Consider the following 12,083-nt stretch of genomic DNA (forward strand, 5'->3'; position numbering starts at 1 on the left):
GTTCTGTTTCTGACTGATGATGAGGCAACCTATGTACCATTAAAATTCCTCACCTACACTGGGCCTTCATCTTTCATCTATCAAGGTGTGAGGTTATCCATGTATAAGGCTAGCTGCAAAACCCTTCACAAATAAAAGTATACCTACCCCATGAGTGCACACAACAGACCCCCTTTGTACTTCTATTCTTCATAGAGGCATAAGCAAGGGGAAAAATACTCAAAGATAAGAGCCTCATTATAGCAGAGAAGTCGTGATCTGTGATCTTGGTAAAAGCTCTTCACATCAAGGATACCATCTTCTTCTGGGGAGAAACTTCCCTGGTTAGCTTTACCTTAAGGGTTCCGATGGGTGTACAGTTCCAAGAATGCGGAGGGATCCTTCTCAGTTGAGAGATTATGAACCCAAGGTTCACGGTTCTGATGTTTGCTGCAGTGTGGATGGCAGGGGCACTCTTTCTCTGATGTTCTCAGGTTCTAGATTGTGAAGGGATTGATTGTCCTCAGTCAGTGAGCCATAAAAAGCTTTCTTTATCTGGTGAAAATACCCTGTGTCATAATAATCTACTGTTATAACATCAGTTGACTTGTATAGGAAAGCTTTTTCACAACCAGAAAACATGCACTGAAAATGACAATTGACTGAAATCCCTTCATAAATGTTTAGACGGCTCACTGGGTAGCAGAATGTACCTGAAGCTTTGATTGTCTTCCCAGGAATATAGATTTGGCAAACCAAACATTGGTCATAAACTATTTTAGCAATATAGAAGTCACCACACCAATATGCATTTAACTTGGGTCATTTTATCTTTTCCATGATGAGTGATGGAATGCAGAACTTTAAATTATAAAAGCTTTAAAAGCTCAGGAAGGATAAGGCAGCCACCTTGGTTCTCCATGAGTCCATGCTTAACACGGTTGTTTCTCCAGTTGAGGTGCATAGCACTGATAACTGATGGGTTATCACAGGTAATTTGAGTTAGACCACAGAGTTTATTCAAATTGTATATCAAAACAATTTCAGTATTCGCTGATTTACCATGAAAGGCTTGCAAAGTATTTTCTTGGTATTCAATTAATTTGTGTTTTACTTGGAATAGCAGTTTTATAAACCAGTCAGTCTTTTCATTAAAGCTCCAGGAAGCCCCAGCTATTCTACTCGGGAGGCTGAGGCAGGAGAATGGTGTGAATTGGGGAGGCGGAGCTTGCAGTGTTGCAGTGAGCCAAGATCGCGCCACTGCACTCCAGCCTGGGCGACAGAGTGAGACTCCGTCTCAAAAAAAAAAAGCTCCAGGGAATTTTCTTACCCAGTAAAAATGATATGATTCTAAAGTTATCAGAAACCTGTAATCAAGAGTACTTTTTGGGGTCCTTTCCATCCTTTCAGGAACCAACTAAAAGACACCATATTCTAGAATTCTGCCTACTTGTGAAGTTTTCAGAAACTGCATCAGCATTAAGCAGTTAACTGTGGAAATGACCTTCCTTCCTTCCTTCCTTCCTTCCTTCCTTCCTTCCTTCCTTCCTTCCTTCCTTCCTTCCTTCCTTCCTTCTTCCTTCCTTCCTTCCTTCCTTCCTTCCTCTCTCTCTTTCTTTCTTCCCTTCTTTCTTTCTTTCTTTCCTTTATTTTGAGACAGAGTATCACTCTGTTGCCCATGTTGGAATGCAGTGGTGCAATCTCGGCTCACTGCAATTCCGCCTTCCAGGCTCAAGCAACCCTCATGCCTCAGACTCTCCAGTAGCTGGAACTACAGGTGTGCACCACTTATCCAGGCTAATTTTTGTATTTTTAGTAGAGACTGGGTTTTGCTGTGTTGGCCATCCCCAACAGGATATTTAGCCTTAGATTTTCAGAGGGATCTATCTGCTTTTGATTCCTGGTGTTTCATGAGGAAAACAGAGGTTTATCCCAAAACAGGATCTGTAGTGCCTCCTCTGTTTTTCCCAAGGAGTCCCAGGCTGTTAGAAGTTACCTTAAGTCCTCTCATGTGTGCAACAAAAGTGACAAGAAGACAAAATGGAGAAAAACAATTCAGTTGGCTAAAAAGAAAAAAAAAAAAAACTTAAAAAAAAAAAAAGATCCAAGAAGAGAAAAAACCAAAAGGCCTTTTAAATATACCTATAGCTTGGATATCCACTTTTAATTAAGCTGACTTTTAACTATAGCACTCTTTCTAAAAAAAAAAAAAAAAAAAACCTTTTGTTTGGTTTTTGAGATGGAGTCTTGCTCTGTTGCCTAGGCTGGAGTGCAGTGGTGCGATCTCAGCTCACTGCAACCTCCACATCCCAGGTTAAAGCAATTATCCTGCCTCAGCCTCCTGAATAGGTGGGATTACCAGTGCAAGCCACCACATTCAGCTAATTTTTATACTTTTAGTAGAGACAGGGTTTCTCCATGTTGGTCAGGCTGGTCTCAAACTCCTGACCTCAGGTGATCCACCTTTCTTGGCCTCCCAAAGCGCTGGGATTACAGGCATGAACTACTGTGCCCAGCCTAAAAAAATCATTTTAAATATCTTATTACTCGACTTTAGCCAGGCTAAACAGCCAATATGTCTGGCTTTTGAACTTTACCAAAGGCAATCTCCCAGGTGAAACCAATAAGCCTTAACTAAGGTTATGACTTAACCACAAGTGTACGAGGTATTTTCAAAAGGGTAGCAAGCAATTTTTACAAACTCTAGAATTTCCAAACATAGCTCAGAGAAAGGAAAACTCAAGATGAGGAGTCAGAAGTTGTTCATGAGGGGAAGAGAATCAGCAAATAGCAAAGATCTCAAACCAAACAGGTCTCATTCCCTGAGCTGGGATTGAACCCTGGCCACCATCATAAGATGGTAAAGCCTTAACCACTAAGCTACACCACTGGTAGTTTCCATTGCTCTTCCCAGAAGAGGAAGAGCGGCCAATTTTCCGCTTGCAAAGGCTTTTAACTGTTCAAGACAATTATTAGAGCTAACTATGACATGAACTCCAAAATTCCTGTCCTCCAGATGGTGGAGACCAAAAGCAAGTACCATCATGTGGTTATAAGGTCAAGCTCCCAAGGACATACAACAAGATGAGAGGGAATCCTTATCCAGTGTTTTTTGGTTTCAGGGACCTGCAGTTTGTAACTGACCAGTTTGCCAGGCTAGCTTGAACAGCAGGCTTCTGGGAGTCCTAGGCCCACATTTTATCCTATTTAACCCCTTTTTATGACCAAATGACACAGAAAGACCAATTCATAGCACAAAGTACACCAGATTTGCTACAGCTTAAAATTAGCTCACAAATCCTTTTTATCATTAATTAAAACTTTGCAGAGGAGACCATGGTTTTTACCATTCCTACAACCATTTCCACACAGAGAGAAAGGCCAGAAGTCCGACTGCTAAGAAATTCTTACCCTTTTGCTAGCATGCCAGGCTTCTGGGCTCCCTCTTTCTGAGTGGCCCTAGCGACCCTGTTAGCTGCACCCTGGTGTGTGTGGCCTGGGGGCCAAGTCACAATGCAAAGGAAAATCATCTTGTTTGATTTCATGGAACCATAGGCAAAAGCCTCTCAATTTTGTAAGATGCTGCCCAAGAGATTGCATGGGGGAGCGGAATTAATATTTTCCCGTCCAGCCATAGCAAAATACATGTGACAAAACTTAGACATTAGCCACTCTGCTTAGTGCCCAATATTGAACTGGTAAGGCTTAAACTTGCCCCTGGTTGGGCTCTGCTATCTTTAATCCATTCAAAGTGGGGTGGAATGACCTCCAGCAAGGAGTTTCAACATGTGGTCTCTAGGCAAGATGTAATAGAAAGATAGAAAAAGGAAAGAAGAGAAAGAGAAAAAGAAAAGCATTGATTGCAGCAGGGTGGAGAAGGCAAAGAGTTCAGGGAGGCCAGAGAAGGACCCATCTATTGCAGTGACACTAAATTAAAAGTTCAGGGCCGGGCGTGGTGGCTCATGCCTATAATCACAGCACTTTGGGAGGCCAAGGTGGGCAGATCACCTGAGATCAGGAGTTTGAGAACGGCCTGACCAACACGGTGAAACCCCGTCTCTACTAAATACAAAAAATTAGCCGGGCATGGTGGTGGGTGCCCGTAATCCCAGCTACTCGAGAGGCTGAGGCAGAAGAATCACTTGAACCCGGGAGGCGGAAGTTGCAGTGAGCTGAGATTGTGCCACTGCACTCCATCCTGGGCGACAGAGCGAGACTCCGTTTCAGAAAAACAAAACACTTCAGGGAGCTGCTTGTCAGTCATGAAGGGATATTTTCCAGTCGTCTCATCAGCTCTCAAGTTTCCGCTTTGAGGAGAAAAAAGTTCCCCATGTCCCATGATCCCGTACATGCCTCATCCTGTCACCCACAGCCATCAGCGAAAAGTGCAAGGCAGATTTAATTTTTTAAATCAATTAGTTGCTTAAAATTTTTATTTATTTTTTGTAAAGTCTTTAAATGCAAATATTGAAATTTTTTAGAAGCTTCTGCATATCAATAGGCATTGTTACGTGAGACTGTACGTGACTGTACATGACACTAATTTGGGAGCCCTCATTTTCAAATGCACTTCAGTGCAGTGTTGTTCTTTCGGAATGGTCCACTGCAAGTTCTTTAGTAAAAAAAAAAATTTTTTTTTTGAGACACAGTCTCTGTCACCCAGGCTGGAGTGCAGTATTATGATCTCAGCTCATGGCAGCCTCCACCTCCTAGGTTCAAGTGATTCTTGTGCCTCAGCCTCCCGAGTAGCTGGAATTACAGGCACATGCCACCATGCCTGGATTTTTTTTTTTTTTTTTTTTTTTAATTTTTAGTAGAGACAGGGTTTCACAATGTTGGCCAGCCTGGTCTCAAACTCCTAGCCTCAAGCAGTCTACCCACCTTGGCCTCCCAAAGTGCAGGGATTACAGGTGTGAGCCACCGCGCCTGGACAATTTCTGTAAGACTTTGCTCCTTCCAGGGCCTAATACTTATGCATGTGTAATCCAAAAGGAATTCAGTTCTTCAGAAATTAAGGATCACGTTTTTACCTCAAATACTGGCTTTGCTCTCAGGTTCCCTTGTTCAACTTAGCCAGTGATTTTTTTTTCCTACATAAGTGCACAAGAAAAATGAAACAAAGGAGTAGAACACAAAAATCCCTGTGAATTTCCAAAAGCCAAATTTTACACCCTTGCAATATTGCCATTTAATACTGGTTTCTTTCTGATCCAGTTAGATGTAAGAGGCCTCTAACTAGATCCAAGCCAGTTAATTACTGGAGCCAATCCGATCCTGGACTCAGTTCAATTTCTTTTGCGACTTTCAAACCCAATCAGGATCCGAAATTTACTCAAAGAAACTCAAGAGAGCTCAACACACAAATCTGTGGAGCTTCAGAATCTGAGAGAGAACTTCCCATGATCCCCAGCTGCTCCGAGAGAGAAGGAGACACAATGAGCCCGGAGTGTACCTCGCTAGGTCACTCAGCACTCCTGGGGCTCATTAGAAGCTCTACTTCCAGCCCCACTTCTGACGCCACCTGATAAAAGAAAAACTTCAGCCGAATAAATTTTAAATGAGGTTAATTGGGCAATAAACAATTCACAAATCGGGCAGCCCCCCAAGCCAGAGTATGCTCAAAGTCTCCAGCACAGCCGCGTGGTGGAAGAAAGTTTACGGACAGAAAAAGAAAAGTAACATACAGAAAACAGAAGTGAGGTACAGAAACGGCCAGATTGGTTACAGCTCAATGTCTGCCTAACTTGAACACGGTTCAAACAGTTGGCTACATATGATTGGCCAAAACTTGGTGATTGGCACAACTGTAGGCTACGGTCTGTTTACACCTCCACTTGTTAAAGTTCATGATGTACAGAGAAACCTTTAGGCCAAACTTAAAATATGTAAGGAGGCAGCTTTAGGCTAAACTTGATTTAACAGAAGAAATTGTTTTACATATTAGGGAACTGACCACAGAAATAAAGTAACTTGCCCAAGTCACACAACTCCTGGTAAAAACAAAATTGCATAGTCCCCCTACCCCATTCCCACAGGGTCTCAGAACCCCTACAGGACCAGACATAAAAAATACTGATATAACCACAGAGCAAGGCAGGGAAGTGGGGAGATGAAATCAAAATATTTCGGGGAAAAAAATAATGAAGGACGTGAAAAGACCTCCAGAGTCTTAGTGCAATTTATAGACTTCAAGTTATGTTCTTACTTTTAGAATAAAAATGGTATAATTTTATCAAAACACTTTCATTTTAAAGCATAGTAAATTTAAAACTGTTGTCATTCACATAACATTCACAAAATGTTCTTGTTGAATGTATATTTTCAAGTGTAGTTTTACCTGGAAATAAAAGTTGTTGCATTTGAAACACCTATGGGATAGTATCTTAGCTTTACCTGATGTATAAGAAGCAGCAAAAGGTTGACAACAAAAAAGTCTATTACTATTACAGTAAAAGAATAAAGATGAGAGAGCACAGGGTTCAGCCTGGAAGAGGACGCGAAGCGAAATGACACTGCATGGTTGTTGCTCCCTAGGCGAGGATTTCCCCTCCAAGCCCAACACAGGGAAAACCAGTCCTCTCCTTGGATGCATCAAGTGACAGCACGTTCAGTGTCACACACGGATGCTGAGGATCCTGCACTGAGTTTATGGGCTAGAGAATTATTCACCTACAGAAACGAAGCCCAAAGAAAAACCAAATGAAAAATGTGACATACAAGCTGTGCCACAGAGGTGTAGTTTGTTTACCTTAGGTTACATTGTTTTTATTATATTCACACAGTCTAAAACTAAAGGTCTGTGCGTGTTAAAGCAAATTCCACCTTCAAATGTTAATTTTCATTCCATTAAATAAACACTCATTGTGAATGTTCGCTCTCTAGGCACTAAGGATGTAACTCAGAAGACATGGGCCTTGTCCTCAAGCTGCTTGAAATCCAAAATCCAAAGAGACAAAGAAAAGAAGATTGCTACATGTGTATTTTATTTCGTGTTTTTTTAATTTTTTATTTCCATAGGTTGTTTTGATCACCACTGAGTACCATAAGATATACACTGGAGCCGCTCAGGAGCATAAAGAGGGCACTTTGAAAAAATGAGATTTAGGAAAGGTTCCTGGGGACTGTGTTTACCTGAGGTTAGCAAAACAGAGAAAGGGGAAATGGCATTTCCAGCAGGAGAAGCAGGCTCAGGAGCAGAGAGGCATGAAGTTGCTAGGAGAGCTGCAGTTCTTCAGCGTGACTGAAGCCAGGTGGGATGTGGGCCGGGCTGCACTGTAACCTGCCTTGTGTGCTGATGGCAGGTGTTTGCATTTTATCCCACTGGACATGGGAGGTTGTGAAGCATCTTAAGCAGGACAGTAGCATGATGAGATTTGTGTGTGGAGGGGGCAGCGGTAAGGAGGATGGGTTGGAGGAGGCTGGTTTGAAAGCAAGACCAGTACAACTCTTCAGCCATCAGGTGGGAAGTCATGAGGGTGTAGGCAGGGGCAGGAACATGGGGTGAGGGAGACAGCAGACGGGTTTGAATGGCAGTAATGACATGAGAGGCCACAGGAATCACTAAATCTTGTGCCAGAAGTAGGGATATGAAGGAGTCCAGAATACCCAGACAGTGTGGAGAACTGTGGCATCAGTGACTGCAAAGGTGATGAAAAATGAAATAATTGAGAGAAGGTTAGATGTTCTGTTTGGAACATGCTTAGTTTGAATATCTGTGGGAACAAATGGAGTTAATCTGAGGACAGTGAGCTAAATGGATGGGTCCCAGGCTACACTAGGTTAGTGACATAGACTGGAAGGAGACTCATTATAAGCAAAGTTCTACATTTGGATCGGGCCACTCAAGAAAAGTACATAAAGTCAGAATAGCAAGGGTCTGAGTGTGTGCTCCTGCATCCAAACACAGACATGAAAAAAGAGGCTGAAAAGGAGAAGACTAGAAAGTAGGAGGAAAACAAAGAGGAAGTGGGTTCATAAAAGACAACAGACAGGAGAAAAAGTCCAGGAAGGAGGAGCGGATGCATCACAAACACACTAATGACACACAAGAGATAGAGAAGTGACCACTGGTTTGGGTTGTATAAAGGTCACCCTGAGAGCAGCATCAGAGATGTGGGGAAGAAAAAGGGAGAATGCAGTGGGTTGAGGACTGAATGAAATGGGAGAGAATCACTAACGGGCTGGGTGTGTTGCCCCACACCTGTAATCTCAGTGCTGTGAGAGGCTGAGACAGGAGGATCACTTGAGGCCAGGAGTTTGAGACCAGCCTAGGAAACACAGTAAGACTCCATATCTAAGAAAAAAATATATATATATACATATATATATATTTTTTTAATTATCCAGGTGTGGTGACAGACACCTGTAGACCCAGTTACCCAGGAGGCTGAGGTGTGAGGATCCCTTGAGCCTGGGAGTTCAAGGTTGCAGTGAACTGTGATCACGTTATTGCACTCCAGCCTGGGCAACAAAGCAGGACCCTGTCTCGAGAGACAGAGAGAGAGAGAGAGAGAGAGAGAGAGAGAAAAGAAGAAGAAGAAGAAGAAGAAGAAGAAGAAGAAGAAGAAGAAGAAGAAGAAGGAGGAGGAGGAGGAGGAAGAGGAGGAGAAGGAGGAGAAGGAGGGGAGGAGGAGGAGAAGGGAAGAAGGAAGAAGAGGAGAAAGAGGAAGAAGGAGGGAGAAGGAGGGAAGGAAGGAAGGAAAAAAAAAAAAAAAAAACCCACATTGCAGACTCCTATTTGAGGAAGCTGACCTCTACAATTTACAAGAGAATCTCCAGAGGAGGTTGCCAAGCCCCGGCTCTTCTCTCTTCAGCGCGAGGACATGGGGGAAAGGAGACATTTATGAATCTCTTTGAGTCTCAGTCTTTTCATTTCTAAAATTGCATTAATGAAAGCCTTTCTGAAAATCGTGTTGTGAGGAAGGACATGAGGTTTGGCACTCAGGAGGCGTTCAGTAAACGTTGGTTATACTGTTGTTAGAATGAGAGAAAGCAAAAGGGTTAAAGGCAAAACAGTAAAGAAGAGAGAAAAGAAACAGGAAAGAAAACAGCATCTGTGGACTCCAGAAGCGCCCAGAGCCCCCACTCTCCCTCGCCCACCTGAGCACTCACCCCTGATGACCTGGTTTCCGGGAGGCTCAGCAGGGCAGCCAGGGCCATAGCTCGCAGGATCCTGGCTCTGCCCTGGCTCCTTCAGTCTCCAGGGTGCATCGGCAATGGCCACTGTGCGCCAGACCCGGAGGAGAAAATGGGGCGGTGCAGGGAGGGAGGAGCTCCGAATCCAGCACTCCTTTCCCCACCCCTGTCCAGGGAGAAAGGCTGGAGATGAAACAGGCTGTGGCTGGGGAAGTAAGATGCTAGGGCTGCCGGGAAGAAGTGGGAGAATTACCAAGCACCAGCAGGACCCAGAAAGCCCCTGCCTAATGCAAAGCGTGGGGGTAAGTGAAGAAAACGAAAATTAGGACGTCACAATCACCTTCCTCTTAACGAGGAAATACATTACGGAAGTTGGGATTTTTTATTTGCAGTTACTTTTGTGAATGGATGATATTTCTTCATAATTTTACATTGATTCTTTGCATCATAGAGGAATTCATTTGTTACCAGGTGATATTATATTGACCCTTTTATAGCTTTGATAATTTTGGAGAAAATCTTTGATGTTTTCAAACATATAAGGAGAAGGAAATAATATTTAATTATTTAATTAGTAATTATTATTTTATTTCTTCTTCTTATAAAGATGTGGTGAGGTTGGGTGCATAGCTGAATGAAATTTAACAGTCAGCTGGGCGCGGTGGCTCATGCCTGTAATCCCAGACCTTTGGGAGGCTGAGGTGGGTGGACCACCTGAGGTCAGGAGTTCGAGACCAGCCTGGCCAACATGATGAAACCCCATCTCTACTAAAAATACGAAAATTAGCTGGACATGGTGGCACGTGCCTGTAATCCCAGATACTCGGGGGGCTGAGGCAGGAGAATCACTTGAACCCGGGAGGAGGAGGTTGCAGTGAGCCAAGATCGCACCATTGCAGTCCAGCCTGGGCAACAAGAGCGAAACTCCGTCTCAAAAAAAAAAAAGAAAGTGGTGATACAAAGAACCCTACTTTAAATTTTATGTTTAAGAACAATTTATTTTTCTCGTTTATTTTCTCTGTGTGTGCGTGTGTGTGTGTGTGTGTGAGAGAGAGAGAGAGAGAGAGAGAGAAAGAGAAAGAGAAAGAGACAGGGTCTTACTCTGTTAACCAGGCTGGAGTGAGAGAGAGAGAGAGAGAGAAAGAGAAAGAGAAAGAGACAGGGTCTTACTCTGTTAACCAGGCTGGAGTGCAGTGGTACCATCTCAGCTCACCGTAGCCTCCACCTCCTGGGCTCAAACAATGCTCCCACTCAGCCTCCCCAGTAGCTGGCACCACAGGCACATGCCACCGTGTGCCTGCATTTTAACTCATGTACTTCCTCTTTCCCATGTTCTCTAGTTTGTAGCGTGTCCTTTCCTGAGGAACATAAATCAATGTTATTGTCTGCCCCTTTCATCCTGAGAGGAAGGAGATAGTCACATGGCCATTTTATGCTTGAAGGATTTGGTGATCACTGGGTCCAGTGAAGAGCCCCAGGATGAGTCAGTATGGTTTCACCCAGGCATGGAGAAATTAACGTCTTGATGATGATCGAGTCTCCTTATTAAATAGGAGTGCAACTGATAGAGGATCTCCTCACATTTGCTTTATTTCATGGTGCTGCCCAAATTCATGCTGTATCCTCAGCAGCAAGGAGTGGGACCATTACTCCTGGCGTTCCCAGATGGAACAGACACCAAGCCTAGCTTTGCCACTGAACACAATACAGGACTGATAATGCAGGTCAGTTATTAGGAATATGCTTCCCAAATGTAGAAATCAACGTAAGATCCCAATTTTAAATAACAGGTATAATAGCATAATATATTATATTATTTTATTTTATTTATTTAGAGATGGAGTCTCACTGTATCACCCAGGCTGAAATGCAGTGGCATGATCTCAGCTCACGCAACCTCTGCCTCCAGGATTCAAGCGATCCTCCCATCTCAGTCTCTAGAGTAGCTGAGAGCTAATTTTTTGTGTTTTTAGTAGAGATGAGGTTTTACCATCTTGGCCAGGCTGATCTTGGACTCCTGAGCTCAAGTAATCCACCCACCTCGGCCTCCCAAAATGCTGGGATTGCAGAAGTGAGCCATCATGCACAGCCGCATAATACATTATCGTTCTCTTTGTATATTATTTGTACTAAGTTGTAGATACACACTTATTCCATACCTCTATGTTCACCAGATCACCCCAACTCCTTCTCTTGCAGGTTACACAGTGAAAATACATCCTTAGTTTCAAAAACCATGTGTATACCAGATTTTTCAGGCATAGGCTTGCTTTTAGAATACAGTTTACTACGATTTTTGTAACTCATCTTAATTGATGTTTAATACCAAGAGAGAAGTCATGTTTTCTCCAGTCATTTCATGGTATGATGTGCCAGTAAGTCCAAATTTTATGTAATGGTAATCAGGAGGCCGGGCACAGTGGCTCATGCCTGTAATCCCAGCAGTTTGGAAGGCTGAGGCGGGCAGATCACCTGAGGTAGGGAGTTCAAGACCAACCTGACCAACATGGTGAAATCCTGTCTCTACCAAAAATACAAAAATTAACTGGGCGTGGTGGCAGGTGCCTGTAATCCTAGCTGCTTGGGAGGCTGAGGCAGGAGAATTGCTTGAACCCAGGAGGTGGCGATTGCAGCGAGCTGAGACCGTGCCATTGCACTCTGCCCTGGGCAACAAGAGCGAAACTCCATCCCCCCAGCAAAAAAAAAAATAGCAATCAGGAAAACTTGTAGTTGCTACAATATTATTAGATTAATATGAATTTTCAAAAATGGCAGAGCCTTAACCAAACTTAAAGAGTTTTTCTTTCTTAACTGACCTTCTTGGATGTGACTACAGGAAATTTTGATGAAATATGTTCATAAATTATGATGACAAGTTGGTTTTGGGGGATTTTTACATATTAGCAGATACCAATGCCAAAGGAAGAGCTATGTTGGGGGCCTTCAGAGCCACCCCAGGTGAGATGACG

This window comes from Papio anubis, chromosome 6 (assembly GCF_008728515.1).
Source record: "Papio anubis isolate 15944 chromosome 6, Panubis1.0, whole genome shotgun sequence".
Classification (NCBI taxonomy): domain Eukaryota; kingdom Metazoa; phylum Chordata; class Mammalia; order Primates; family Cercopithecidae; genus Papio; species Papio anubis.